The sequence below is a fragment of the Centrocercus urophasianus genome, unplaced genomic scaffold, assembly GCF_019232065.1.
Source record: "Centrocercus urophasianus isolate 14NV4802_14NV808 unplaced genomic scaffold, USGS_Curo_1.0 seq_34, whole genome shotgun sequence".
NCBI classification, from domain to species: Eukaryota; Metazoa; Chordata; class Aves; order Galliformes; family Phasianidae; genus Centrocercus; species Centrocercus urophasianus.
Window position 1 is genome coordinate 4,533,601 of NW_024884911.1, and position 15,174 is coordinate 4,548,774.

The 15,174-nt window shown below is 52.2% G+C and overlaps 1 protein-coding gene across 13 annotated transcripts in view; it reads left to right on the forward strand.

Annotated features, from left to right (window-relative positions):
- The first annotated feature begins 13,770 nt into the window (after positions 1 to 13,770).
- PRRC2B (proline rich coiled-coil 2B) overlaps positions 13,771 to 15,174 on the forward strand; it is a 47,612-nt gene continuing 46,208 nt past the window's right edge. For 11 of the 13 annotated variants that reach the window (XR_006170902.1, XR_006170901.1, XM_042831037.1 and 8 more), the window contains exon 1: positions 13,789 to 13,844. The gene's annotated coding sequence lies outside the window, so the exon portion shown is untranslated. Of the gene's footprint in view, positions 13,845 to 14,153; positions 14,214 to 15,174 lie in introns of those variants that run through there. The other 2 variants (XM_042831038.1, XM_042831039.1) reach the window with 2 other exon arrangements.

Consider the following 15,174-nt stretch of genomic DNA (forward strand, 5'->3'; position numbering starts at 1 on the left):
TGTTGTTTGGTAGATGACAGAAGGCACTAGTGGATGCAGCATTTTTCTGGCTGGATGTTTCTGCAAATGCGCCCGTCTTCCTGGCTGTCCCAGCTGAACAGGACCCCCCTGATTTGCAGTGCCAGGCAGCAATCAGATCCTGAGCTCCCATCCCAGCACCCTGGGGATCCCTATTCCTCCAGGTCAGGCTGGTGAGAATGAGGCAGCGTGCAGATAATGACTGTTGTAGGTTGTTAACATTTGTTGCTCTCTGATAATTAGTACAAAAAGATGATAAATGGGAAAATCTATCCCTGGCAGGTGACTCCAGCTGAGAAATCAGTACAGAGCCCTGCACTGAGGCTGGAGCCCCTGAATGGGAATTGCAGAGGGCTCCATGCCCTTTAAGGATCAGCATCTTGCTGAACCAGAGGAAGGGTCCAGTTCAAAGTGCCCCAAGGCCCTGATGCTCACTGCATGGATGTTTTGGGGAAGCACTGCATGGGTGCATGGCTGATGCTGAGCCTGCCTGGTGTGCTTCTTGCTGCTGTGCCCAGGGTACCAGCATCGCTGCGGTGAAATCCAGCTTCTGTCACTATGGCAACGGTGAGGGATGGTAGGGAACTGCCTTGGGGCTGCTCCCCCCCCCCCGCTGTGTCCTTATGTGTCCCCGGAGCTCAGGCAAACCAGTTTCCAGGCTGGGAATATCGCTCATCCACCCTGCTGTGGGCTATGCTGGGAACTGGGATGGATCCAGCACCCTGTGCTGCACCCACAGGGATGGATCCTGAGTGGAGGCATGGAGGCAGCAGGAAGAGAAGGGAAATCTGCCTGGGCTTCGAGTTTTGTGGATGCCATTTCTGCCTCCCAGCCCTGCGCTCCTGGCGGTCCCAAGGAGAGCAATGCAGCTGTTCCTACAGCCAGGCTCCAGCCCCAGGAGTGCTTCTTCCTCCTTGAAGGTGTTTATGGATGGAGATGTATCCAATGGTTGGAGCATCTTCAGGAATATAAAAGAGAGCTTTCCCTGAGCCCTCACGCCCCCAAACTCAGCCATAAGAGATTTGGGAAGGAGCAATTCTGGGCGGCTGCAGCCAGGTGGATCTGGGTATCTTCTGCTTTCAGTTCACCTAACAGACGAATTAGGAAAAAGCCTCATGGGGGGAAACAGGGGCTCAGTGGGCTGCTGACAGCATCGCGTGCACTGACACAGCTGGGAGAGCTGCAGCAATTGCATTGATGGGCACCCCCTCCCTGCACCCTTATGCTGATGGTACTCAGCAGCAAAAGGGATTATAATTAGGAAAAAAAATTGTATGAGGTGCCTAGGAAAGAAGCAAATCTGGATTATATCTGTGGGCATATGTGGGAATCACAGCTTGGGTGTCCAGCTCCCGCTCCCCAACTGAAGCATGTGATTTATTTGTACACTTTGTGCATTGGTGAGCTCTGTGATGAGTGGGATTGTGGTGGGACATGTCTTTTCCACAGCAGGGCTGCCCAGGGCTGCTGGGGGCTCCTCTCTGCAGCCCCAGAGTGACAGCAAGGCTGTGATGGGCAGGAAAGTGCAGACACTGGCTGGCACCCAGGGAGAGGGTTTGTGGATTTGAGGGCTCAGGAGCATTAGGAAGGCTGTTACACAAGATCTCTTCGTGACAGAGGGGTTCTGGCTCTAGTTCATCCCTTTTATTCTCTCTGAGGTGATAAAGGGACCCTCAGGCTTAACCAGCTCCCCCAGCAGCTGCAGACTCTGAAGAATCTCCTGCTCAGAGACCTCTCCCCCAGTCAGGGAGACCAGCTGTGTGACTGACTGTCAGTTGAGTTTTTACATTGAAGTGATAACTGTGTCATTCCCAGGCTACAAATCAAATATACTGGGCAAAACCTAAAGGCACAGGAGGGCTCCTTCCTTTCCCAGGTATACACTACAGAGCCAGGGAAACTGAAACAGACACATGGCCGGTGGCTGTGGGTGAGCAGGTGACCAAGGGTTTTTTTTCTCCAGCATCAACACAAGGGCCTCAGGTAATGTCCTCCAGATAAGGGAACACTCGGTGCTTCCCAGCCCTGTGCTCCATCCAGGGCTGGGCAGGCACAAAGGGTGCTTTGCTCCCTGCCTTGCCGGGATCGGTGTCAGCAAAGATCCCCGCGGTCATTGCCCAGGATGCGAGAGTCAAAGCGGATTAAGAATCCCCCAGCTGATCACATTTATTTCATTATTTGAGTGAAATCCCTTGTAAATACCATCCCTCCTCCCCTTTTTCTTTTTATAAAAATAGAAGGCAGGGAAGAATTGCAGATTTAGGGAAAGTAGGAGTTGTATAAAATCCTTAACCTCTTGCAGCCTGAGCAGTCGTGAGGGGAGATGCTCCTCCAGCCCCCAAAGCAAGGTAAAGCCTTGGAGCTGAGCGGGGTGAAGCCTCTCTGGCGGAGAGGAATTAGAGCTTGGCCGTGATGAAGTGCTAATTGCAGCATTGAAACAAATTGGCTCAGTGGGGCTGGGTGAGAGATCGCGCCTCGTTGTTGGGGGTGTGGATATGTTCTGCACTGTGGTTACTGTGAGCTTCTGGGTGGATAAGGATGGGTCTGGGCACCTGGGCATTGCGTTGGGATCTCAACTGGTTTAAGGATTTCTAACAGCCAAATTTCTGGATTTATTTTTAACCAAATTTCTGGCTTTCTCTCCCCCGAAACCACCCTGTCCTTGCTGAGTCCCTTTCCCCCCAATATCATCTCCATGGCCCTATATGCTCTCTCAGCTCCTCCCAGGACCAGCAGGCTTCTGCAGAGCTGAAAAGCCAGACCTGCAGAGATTAATTAAAATAAGAGCAATGAAGTTGGAGCTCAGAGCTGCAGTGATGGATGCTAGTGAAACACTTGCCCAGAGACCAACGTGCTCAGTGGTGTTTTTCCCCAGCTGAAGAGCTGTGCAATAGTCACACGTGGTGTAAAGGAACCTGCTGCTGCCATCCGGGTGCAGGTGCCCTGTGAGGATGCTCTGTCCCCGCTGGGATTTGCACCTCCAAGCTGCCAGTGCTGGTTTGTCACGGTTTGCTTCCCTGGGCTGCAAGAAGGTTTTATTTGCTTTAAATCCTAAACCTAAAGATGTGTATTAATAGCACGGCAATGCATAGCCTTCGTGGCCAGCACATGCCAGGGGTTATATAAAACACAGATTAATGGGAAACAGTGAAATAGGGGAGCACATGGAGGGAATGACTTGGGAGGCAGGCAGGAAGGAGCTGGCAAAATTAAACGAAACCCCCCAGTGTGGCTGAGCCGCCCTGTCCCAAGCACATACATAGGTTTAGAAAGGCTGGGGGTTGTCCAGAACCTTTTCCCACTCCTGCTCTGTGATAGGTGGAAGAGAGGTTCCCAAGGACATGAGGGATGCTACAGCAACCCCAAGCTTTGCAGCAGGTGCAAGGCAGGAGGGAAAACAGCAGGTTTGGGGCACTCTGCCTGTGGGATCGATGGGAGGATGCCTGTGGCTGGGAGGAAGGCAGCTGGGCTCTGGCCATCAATCACGTCCCGCTGGGAATGGCTCGTTGGGCTGCGGGATTCCTGGTGGCATTCCTTTTTTCAAAGCCTCCTGTAATAACAGTGGCCGTTGCTCCGTTTCCTTTCTAGATAGCCTTTTTCCTGCTGCCCAACATGCTTATCTGCTGCAGACAGACTGGCAAGATGAACAGGAAAGCTGATACCTTATCTCTCCCTCTCAAGGAGCTTATTTAAGTGCTGGAATGCGTCGCAATGGTAAATGATTGTTACAATCCAAGTGAGTTACATGAGCCTACACACAGGCCCTGATGGGAAGCAGCACCCATTTAGGAAGGAGACCCAGAAGACCACAAGATTTCAAGGCTTTTCCATCGTTTGTCTACATCTCCTAAAATGCAAAACATTTGTTTAAAAGCAAAGGCACGTGCTCCTCTCCAGCCTGTGGTTTAACACTGTTGGCTGCTCCCGGCTGCATGTGGTTCCTGCGTCTCTCTGATACAGCCTATCTGTGTTTGTCTGCTCAGCACTGAGCGAGGGGCACGGCAAGGGTTATTGCCATATCTGCATAGCACCACACTGCTCCTGCTCGCCCCTCCATCCAGGCTCAGCACAGGAAATAGTAAGATGCTAACATGTCCATAAAGGTAGATAGACTGGAGAACTACCGGGCTAATTGGAATGAGCTGGGCTTAGCTGCTCAGACAGCCTGACACGAAGGAATGAGACATTTCTGGGGATGCAGAATGCAGCAGAGCCTCAGCACTTCACTTCTTTCAGCCACTGCAAGTGGCAGCGACAGCAATAGCAATTGCAGGTGCTGGGGGCTGAGCACTGTGACAGCAGAGGGGACAGGGAAAGCCCATGCTATCAGTGTGATGTCCCCAGCAGCTGCTGTGGAGGGGTGCGATGGGGTATTTTGGTCCTGTCCTGCGTGGAAAAAGAGACGGTGATGCTGGGTGCCAGGAGCACTGCTGGGACAGGGTTCGGGCTCAGGTTGCTCCTGCTGCTCCAGGCACACAGCAGCCTCAGGAGAAATCGCACCTTGGCAATGCACACGGCTGCCATGGGCTGCTGCATCGGAAAGTTAATCAGTTCCACATCACTGACCGCTTTTCCATTGCAAAGCAGAAGGAATTGCCATCCCAGAGCAGAGCTCAGCTTGCCTGCGTTGCAGGGCTGAGGGCTTCAGCAGGAGCACAGGTGACATTGTGGCAGCCAGGATGAGACAAGGCGCTTTCTGGGACATCTGACCCCCAACCTGCAGCTCTTATCCCCTGCAAAACTCTTGCAATTGGAGCAATGTGCATGTCTGCAAGATCTTCCATGTTCTCCTTGTGCTTTGTAATGTCCCTGGCTCCATTCCTTTTGGTGGCAGCCCCATCACAGCTTATTTGGGGGCTGAAGAGAGGACTCCACAGGGAAGCAGGACTGCAGGCAAAGGCCATGGCGCTCACTTGTCTCCCTACAATGTGATCCAGTTATATTGACAGGCAGTAGGGCTCCAGTTGCCACTTCCTGCTGTAGTTCATGGGGCTGAGCAACGAGCTGGTGATCCAAACATGTCCCAGCAGCTGTGTCTCCCTCTCTTGGAGTGCCTTGGACCATCAGGATGGGGCTGGGCAGCCCTGCAGGCAGTGTGACGCCGGAGGGCACCCGACATCAGCCCCCACCTGGCTTCCCAGTTGTCCCTGTCAGTGTCGAAAGTAGGAATTGGGGGGGAATGCATCTGAGCTGCTTGGTGCCTGTATCTTGTGATCCTGAAATCTAAGAGCCCCCCCTGACTCAGCAGGTTATTAATAACCCCCTGGCCGTGCTCCTGCTGCAGTGCCTGTCAGTCCTGGCATCGCCTGTCTGCTCCATGGCCAGGCAAGATGCGTGCCCTGAGCAAGGTCAGGGAATCCTTCCCTCTCCATCCCCACCCACAGGGCTGGGCAGAAGGTGTGTGAGGGCTCTGGGCAGCCCCTGAGGCCACTCATGCCTCCTGCCAGCACAGGAGAAGCTCCTGGTGCTGCTGAAATCAGCCTCACTGTGCCTCTGTCCCAGGACCTCTGTTTTCTTTTACCTAAAACCAGCCCAGTGCAGGCTTTAAGAGAGGTGAATTGGGTTTCTTGGACCAGAGCATCCTGCTTGCCCATCCAAGTCTGGGGTACACTGGGGTCCCCACACTACTGCAGATTCCAGCTGTGCTTGATCCCGACGGCCAATTGGGTGCACTGGACTCTGCATCTCTGCTGGACTGCTTTGGTCCTCCTTTGCCCACACTTGCCAGGGCTGTGAGGATGAAGCAGAGGAAGCACAGGGGTCTTAGGGACCCTGCAAGTAGGTATGAGACCCCAGGGGAAAGAATGGTACAGTGATACCCCAGTGATGATACAGGCCGGGTTGGGGTATTCCAGCTGGAAAGTGAACCAGGCAGTTCACTCCCATGCCTAGTGCTCATTAGCCAGACTAATTAGCACTCCCTGGGCAGGTTTTAATTAGCCAAGTGCTGCCTTCAGGCCTGGAGCAGCCCTGGCTGCAGCTGGAGCACCACTTCCTTTACCTTTTCCCTTCTTGCCCTCCTACACAGCTATACACAGACTATTGCAGCTGCTGGGATCTTACTCCGTAACAGTCTGATGGAATCCCTGAGGTTTTTGCTCTTGTCACCATAATTTTTTGGGATACTATTCCTGGCACTAGGAACAGCATCCCAAACTGCTCTGATCTCCCTGCTCAGGCTGTGTCCTTCCTGGCCCAGTGGCTCGTGGCAGCGTTAAAGGAGCTCCCAGAGCCCCACTGGGAGAAGCAGCTCCATCCATGGCTTTTCCTCCTCCTGGCCTCATCCCTGCCCCCTTTCCCTGACCCTGCTTTGCTCTTCTCTTGAGCCCATTGTACAAACAAGCCCCCGTTCTTGATGGGGACCAGAACTGGAGAAGGGAACAGCACAAATTTCCCCTACCAGCCCTTTCCCTCCTTTCCCTGCTGCTCTTTCATCCCTCCCTCCTCCCTAATTTCATTTGATCTTTAACATCCCATCCAACCTAAGCCGTTCTATTTCTACCTTCCCGGGGCTCTCCCTCTCCTTCCCCATCCCCTCTAGCTTCCTCAGCCCCACTCCCACCGCCTCGCGTCTCCTCGGCCCAAGGACGAGCCGGGGGCTCGCAGGGGACGGGTTTGTCGCTCCCCCTAGTGGGGACACGGCAGGATGTCGCCGGGCTGGGGGGACGAGGGAAGGGTCCCGCGGGTGGGGTAACCCCGCGCTCGGTTGTGCCCCCACGGGCGTAATGCCCCGCGTCCCATGCAGGATCCCAAAGGATTCCCCATCGGGAGGTCCCGGTCTCTCCGGGCTGGATCTTCATGGGTTGAGCTGCCTCCTTCCTGGCAGAGATGCTCAGCTCCCGCTGAAATATTTAGGAATCTTGTTAATAATTAAAGGACAGACTGAACTCGCAGGGGATTTGGTGAGCTCTCGTGAGGCAGAAGGGGCAAATGCAGTCAGGAGAAAAATGGTTCGCTAAAGCATAGCGGCATTTCATAAATTCTCCATGGAAAGAAAGGAACGCTGCAGCTCTGGAGGTGTTCCAAACAATGACCTTTTCCTGGAGGTGAATCCCACAGCCTCTGTTAATCACAAGTTATCATTTCAGCCTCTGTTAATCACAAGTTATCACTTCAGCCTCTGCTTGTGCCGGATGCACGCGCTGGCCAGGCTGTGCTGATCCCATCTCAGATCAGAGCTGCGCTTTCAGAGCCTGCTTGCTTACAGCATTTCTAACAAAATCACTCATTCTCATTAGCTTCATCACGTTCAGAGGCAGCTGTTAGTTCCCTTTGGCAGGGGGAAGCGAGATATTTTTGAGCTGTGAAAGAACAGCTGTCTTGCAGCACAGGGAGCGGGGGGATTGGATGGCTGTGACGGAAAGTTGGAGCTGTGAACACAAACGCCTTCCTGAACTTGTATTCCTACCACATCTGTAGTCATTTGGAGGGTTTGAAAGTAGGCAACAAAATGATGTGTGAGTTTAAGCCTCAACTGAGTATTAGGCATTGCAAATCATATAATGTCCCAAGTTGGAAGGGAGCTGTATGGATTGTCAAGTCCAACTCTTCAAAATACTTTTAATACCTTGGGGGCAACTGGATTTTCATCTGTCCATGTGCTCAGTTTCTGGGAGGTTTGAACCTCTTTGTCCATGCAGGTCTGGTGGCTAACTCCAGCCTGAAATATTGGGCTGTTTGTCCTCTGAGTTGGTTGTGGTTTAATGACTGAAGTGAATGAAATAGCATCTCCCATAGCTGCCCCCCCCCCCCCCGTTGTTGTTAAAGCATCCGCATTGCTTCTCCAGAGGTTTGGCTCTAGTGTTGCCTGGGACAATTGCTGATCTTCAGTTTGGAACAAAATAAAGCCCATATATTGACCTAATCCAGAGGCCAGCTTATGAATTGCTGTAGAAGTCAGACATGTTGGTCTAATGCAGTCACACATTGCCTTTCTCAGAAATATTTCTTGTACTTTGAGATGTGCTCTCTAGGATCCTATGACAAGTAATTGGATTCTGATATTTCCTCCCTTCTCCAGACCCTTTAATAAAGGGAGATTTGGCAGATATTGTTTACGCAGCCATGGCTGTGGGAAGGCTTCCCAGTGGATGTAGAAAGGAGTTTCAGCTTTTAGGTCTGGATGAAGAACAGCATTGTTAGCCTCTGAACAGCACAGCTGAAGGGAAAATCACCCAGCCAGGAGGAGCAGAAGCTGTAGCTTTGTTTTGCAGTCACATCCAGGGAGAAGCTGAAGTGATGGCTGATGAAGTGCCTCCAAAATACGTGCAGTATCAGGCAACTGGTGTTTGGTTCTTATTGCAGGCAATGCTCAGCACTAAAGGCAGCTGAAAGCAATCCACTTCCACTTGGAAGAATAGTTTCTTCCTTTTAATCAGCCTTGTTTTAAACAACTTTCTTTTTTAGTGCCTTCAGTTGTCATTTGGGTTTGTCCTTCGGGCAGCCAGTGTTTGCTCAGTAAGCATGATGTATGTCTGCAGACTTTAGGAGGACAAGCAATAGTCTGACAAATAGAAACACTTCGATGGCATCTTGTTTGTACACAGAACCTGCCATTCCCAGGGGCCGCGAAGGAATAAAGAAAAGGAACAGCCTTACTGGATCCAGCAGCTAGGAGGAGCAACAGCTGCTTGGATCTGCTCCTACCTGGGAGAACTAGGAAACAAACCAGCAAATCAGATGGGCTGAGAGCCCCAGCCTCACTGGGACAGGAGTCAGTAGGTCCATCCTGCTCTGGCAGTGAAAATTGAATGAGAACAGGAATTGGATGAACTCCACTGATGTTGTGGAGGGGGAAAAATGAATATACTCTGCAAATCAGCTCTGAAAGCAGTGCTACTGGAATTGTGTTGCAAGACCCCAGGTACCTAATTAGCTGTACAGAGTCCCTGCCACAAGTTGGTGTTAATGAGCACTGTGTTGCAATCGTTGCTTTCCCTGACCATATTTAACCCAGTTTGGAGGAATAACCAAGATTCCTCTGTTTTCTTACTCTTCTCCCATTCCCTGCCTTTCATACTATGAGTTAGAGAGGTGAGAGGCTCCAGCTCCCTGTCTCACTGGAACACTTTTCATTTTTTCTCCTTAAAAACAGCTTTATGAAACCATCTCCATTGATACTAAGCCTTAAATAAAAGGGGGAAAAAAAATCTTTTGTAACTGCAACTGAAGGTACCCTTATTTTGTCTGACGCAGCATCGTAAGTGGGATTGCAGGGACCTGCTTGAGCCACTTGTGTCTTCTCTCCTGCCTCATCTATTTGACAATTTAACTCTTCTCATGTTCTTCCTGACAGAGTTCGGATCCTAAGCCCTGCTCACTTAGCTGTAGGCCAGGATTTCCCTGTAGCAGTCTCAGATGAGCTGTTGAAGTCAGTGCAGGCATGAGGCATGGCTTGATTTAGACCTGAATCTGAAATTGATTTTCATGCTTCAAGGCATGAAGCAGCCCCTATCTTATGAGATTATAAAGCATGATCTTCTGTGGATAGGGCACTCCGCAACTGCCCGCCTTGTTTCTTCTGCAGCAGCTGATGTTGACTGCTGTCTGCGGCAGATGAGAAATGAGAAGGACCACGATCTGACACCATTAGGCAAACGCTTGCTCTGTGTGCTCTGAACGGCCTCTGGATGGCGTGCAGAGCAGGACTGCTTTGCTTTCTCCAAAGGAACTGTGGTGTTCCGCAAATGACTGCAAAGAGAGTAAGGGCCTGTTTTGTGCTGCAGGCTGCCACTTACAGCTGAGCGATAGCAGAATGGCATAAGAGCATTTAGCCTTTGGTCTGCTCTGCTGTAAACCAGCCTGAATGACGCTAGACATGGCTGAGGATTTATAGATGTACAGCAAATGTTTGAAGAAAAAACAGAATATAATAGTAATTCAATTAATTCTTGGAAGCCTTAGAGTGCAAGTCATTTCTGTAGATACAAATCCTATACCAGGGTTGCAAGCCCTCTGCAGTGCTTATTTTCTATTTGACAGGATTCTTAATTAGTGGAAGAACAAAGCACACAGCGGGGTTCCTGCATTCACTCGTAATTAATCCTGGGAAGAAGAAGCAGGAGGTTGAGTTTGACTCTCACGTCCAGGGGAAATTCGCTCAGCTCTCTGGAAGAGGTCAGAAATCAGAGTGGGCAGCAGAATGGATCCTGCACAGAGCTGCGCACTGAGCTTCAACCTGGCAAAACCTGTTCATCGATTTCTGCCCAGATCTCCTCTCACCAATCCCATCCTACTCACTGCCATCTGTTGCGGGTCTCATCTCACCAGTGAAACCAGTTCTGGTTTATACAGAGGCAGGTGAAAGTGCTGCAGGCTATTTCTAGAATGGCACAGGAATTTGTCACTTCATGACAAGGTTTTTCGGCATCCTCACAAACCAGGCTGGGTTGGAGACGCTCTTTTCTGTGATGGCTTTTCACTGTTCAGACTGTACAAACAAGCCCAGTCCCAGTGCAGTCCTGAGCCATGAGACTGGGCAAAACTCTGTGGAGTTGCCTCAGCCTGCTGCTGGACGGAGCTGGAGAAGCCTTGGTTTGCATGAGCTGCAGTGTACACACATGATAATGAATGTGGAATTGGCTTTCATTTGTTTACTGCATCCTTTTGATCTCCACAACAGGTTGCATTGGCGTTTTCTTTAATTGGCACATCAGTTCCCTTGGCCTTGGATCGTTGCCTTGGAGATACACCAGAGACTTTGGAAGAACTGCTTATTACAGCAGCAGGTGTGCATAGCGCTGACCTGGACAAGTTTGTGAGTCACCTGCCAGTGGCTTGGGTTGTAGGTGGCTGCATGAGTCACTGAAAGCAAGGGGATCCCACAGTGCCCAGCTCCTGAAGGGCGACACTAATAATGCTGTTGGGTGTTTGCTGTTATGGCTTATCAGTACTGTGTGGTGGGAGGTCAGCAGTGCCCGGAAGGAGGGTGGGCTCCTCTGTCTGTTAGGAGAGAAGTAGAAGGCATTGATAAGCCCAGAGAGAAAAAAACTGATGGGGAAGGTGAGAAGAGATGCCAAAGGGGAAGAAGCAGTGCGATATTTTGACAAAGAGAGATAGAGGGGATCCAACAGCCAGGCAGTGGGTTTTGTGCATCTCTGGGTAGCTCAGTGCCTGGCAACTTCAGTAGCTGTGCAGATGAACCGTAGGAACAACACATATGGTCCAGAAAATGGTTCCTGCGTTTCTTCCCTCTGTATCACTCTCAGTTTGTTTGAGATCAGACATCTGTCATGAGCAGCACACTAGATCACAGGTAAGTCAAAGGGTGAGCTTGCAGGAGGTCATTTCATCTGGGCATGAGCCCAGATGTTTATTCTCTCTATATATATATCCACACACACACGTGTGTATAACATGTATTTACAGGAGTGATCCAGTATTCCTTCGTGACTTTTGCAGGGTTGGTTGTCACCGCAATGACATCACCAAAATGGTTCAAACCGAGCAGAATTTTGAAACTTTAGTGCCACCTTTGAGGTAAAGCAGGGGAATGTATCACAATCTATGCAGAAAATGTTACGTAAGGCTAGATTTTAAGGATTTATAGTGAGTTTTCTCCAACCAAAAACATCCTGGAAGGGCTTGCTTATCATTTTCAAAAATGGGCAGATATTTCCTGTAAATCCATGGCTGGTGCATCACAACATGCAACAGGGAGAAATGAATATAACCAGGAGAGGTTCAGGTTGGATATTAGGGAAAAATTCTTCTCAGAAAGAGCAGTCAGGCATTGGTACAGCTGCCCAGGGAAGTGGTGGAGTCACCATCCCTGGAGGTATACAGGAACTAGGGAGATGTGGCACTGAGGGATGTGTCAGTGGGAATAGTGGGGATGAATTGGAGTTGGAGTGGGAGAACTTAGAGACCATTTCCAGCCATAGTGATTCTATGAGTCTAAGAGTGCTGGGATGGAAAAATAAAGGGGGAAATGGTTTGTCCTTACACTGAGGTGACAACTCCCAAGATTTAAGATGCCCTGGATGGAGAACTGTACTTCACAGCAACTTCTACAGCATTTTCAGTGCAAAGCTCCTGCCAGGGATGCTGCTCACACTGTGTTGACCTAAAGTTCCGCTCAAGGCTGAGGAGGAACTATTGGCCTCATGAGGCTGCTTGTATTTAATAGCTGGGTAGAGTTCTATTTCAGAGCAGGAGCGCCTGTCTTGCTCTACTGAGTTTGTTGAGTTTGTTTCCACCATCACTGAGAGAAGAAATCAGTATCTCTGGAGTGAAATCTCCCCAAGGAGCCAACTTCCCCACTGTCTACAGACAAAAAAGGCTCTGATGGGACAGAAATCCCAATGGCCATCATCCTACTGTCCTAACTGGGGCTCCTCACCAAGGAGGCCCCTCCAGGGACGGTGACCCCACCACCCTCTGGGCAGCCTGTGCCAGTGCATCACTGCTCTTTTGGAGAAGAAATACCCCAATACTCCTTTTCTGGCAAAACGTGAGGCCATCACCTCTCATCCTATTGCCATTCCCTGTGAGCAGAGGCTGACCCATCTCACCACGACCTCCCTTCAGGGACTTCAGGGAGCAATTACGTCTCCCCACAACCTCTTCTCCATGCTGAACCATCCCAGGACCTTCAGCCGCTCCCACAGTGCTGTGCTCAGACCTGCACAGCTCCATGCCCATCTCTGGACACGCTCTGGAGCCTCGATGTCTTTCTAGGGGCCCAGAACTGAACACAGCACTGAGGTGCAGCCCCACACTACAGAGGGACAACCCGCTCCCAGCCCCGCTGACCACACTATTGCTGACATAACTATTGATAGTACTTCCCCCTGTACTCAGCTCTGGTGAGGCTGCACCTGGAGGTACTGTGTCCAGTTTTGGACCCCTCACTGCAGGAAAGACATTGAGGAGCGGGTTCAAAGAAGGGCAGCAAAGCTGGTGATGGGTCTGGAGCACAGGCCTTACGAGGAGCGGCTGAATGAGCTGGGAATGTTCAGTCTGGAGGAGACTCAGGGGAGACCTTATGGCTCTCCACAACTACCTGAAGGGAGGTTGTAGTGAGCTGGGGGGCAGCCTCTTCTCTCGTGTAACTGGTGATAGAACCAGAGGGAATGGCTTCAAGCAGCGCCAGGGGAGATTTAGGCTGGATGTCAGGAAATAATACTTCTCTGAAAGAGTGGGCAGGCACTGGAATGGGCTGCACAGGGAGGTGGTGGAGTCACCGAACCTGGAAGTTTTCAAGGAATGTTTCGGCGTTGTGTTGAGGGACATGGCTTAGTGAGAACTATTGGTGATGGGTGGGTGGTTGGACTGGATGATCTTGAAGGCCTTTTCCAACCTTGGTGATTCTGTGAAATGCAGCCCCCCCTTGGAGGCACGTCTGCAGCAGGGGCAGCCCGAGCTCAGGGCTGACAGTGGGGTAAAAGCGTCGGCGCTGCACTCAGCTGTGGAGCTGTGTGCCACCTGGTGGACTGCGCTGGGTGACCTCACTGTCCGTGATGGCCCCGAGCGTGACCCGCCCCGCTAGCTTTGAGGGACCATCTCCCCCCCGGGCTGCGCGGAGCAGGAAGCGTTTGCCGGGCTGCAGCTCGGCTCCTTTCTCTCCTCCTCCTCCGCCATCTTGGGTCGGCCCTCAGCAGCCGCTCGGCGGAGCCCTGCAGGCGGCGCTGTGAGGGCGGCGGCGGCGCGGTTTCCTCCCGCGCGGGATTGACAGGCCGGGCCGGGGGAGGAGGAGGGAGCGGCAGCGAGAACCCGTATCGCCCCGCATCCCGCCGCGCAATCCGCCGCCATCCGCCGCGCCCCGCGCCCATCGCCGCTCGGCACCCGGCTCCTCAGGCGCTCCCGGCTCCCAGCCACCCCCGCAGGTGGGTATCGGGGGCAGGCGGCGGCGGCTGCCGCGGGTATTCGGGGCGGTGAGTGGGACCGGGGGGGGGTGGAGGAGAGGAGGAGGAGGAGGAAGAGGAGGAGGAGGGAGGGCAGGGTGAAGGAAGGTGGGACGAGGCAGCCCTAAAATGGAGCTGGGGCCCGGCGGCTGCGGCACCCCGGACCTGGAGCCCGCTCCCCTTCCTGGGGCCGCCTCATTGTCCCCGAGCCGCCCCCGCCGTCAGGCCCGGAGCTGCGGTGCCGCCTGGGCTGTGTAGGCCGCGGGGCTGCGGGCGGCTGTGAGGATCGCGGCTCGTTTGCTTGGCCGCCGTCTGGAGTGTGACACAAAGATCTTCTTGTGGCGCTGCTGTGTGCGTCTCGACAAAACAAGGAGGGGGAGGCTGGGATGGGTGAGGGGGGGGGTGCATCCAGAAGGCTCTGGGTTGTTTTGTTATGGTGCTGAAGGTTTACTGGTAGAGCTGAAATGCCGCCTGGTGAGAGGGAGGAGGGGTGGGTTTCACCGAGGAGAGTTGGTGTTGGTGCTCGGGGAGTTGTGGGTGGGTTTGTAGAGGTTGCTCTGGTTGCTGGAAGGGGTTGGTCGTCGCTGGGTTCTTGGGAGCGTGGCTGCTGCGGGCTGTGGTGTGGCTCTGAGGTGGGCCCTGGGAGCGTGCAGCGCCGAGCAGGGTTTGTTCAGCAGCCCTGGCTGTGAGGCGAGTGCAATTTTCTCGTTTTGTGTGAATATCAACAACCCCTTCGTCTGTGGAATCAAACCTGACCGGGTTTGGGTGAGTGGGGAGTTCTGGGTTTCCTTAGGGAAGTTGCTTTGATTTGCCCTGCGGGCTTTTTTGTTGTTTTTGTCCTCTGAACGTCAGAAGGGTTTGGATGGTCTTCTCGGGGTGGGCTTATCGAACGTTTGTGTCTTTGTCACTGGTGTTTGGGGTGATAAGGTGATAAAGAAATGCTTGGGACCTCAGAAATTCTGTTCCTAGGGATAGGTAATGAGTGCAAGCAGGTTGCAGTGTCTGCATCCTCAACTGAAGTCGGCCCAGAGGGAGGCCGTCCCACCCGTTTTGGGACAGAATCCAGGTTTATATGGAACGTTTTGGCTTGTCTTAGCCCTTGCCCTGTTGAAATACCTGTCTGTGTTTTTCACCTTCATTGAAATGCTGTACGTGCATTTGATCAGGACTTCACCCAGGATCCTTCAGATCCTTGTGGGTCCATGGGTGATGCTGCTTCTTTCTGTGGTCAAAGTGGTTCTTCCTAGCTAGCAGAATCTATTTTGGGGGCACGATAAACAAGACATCTCCCATATGACCTCTTGGAAACGGT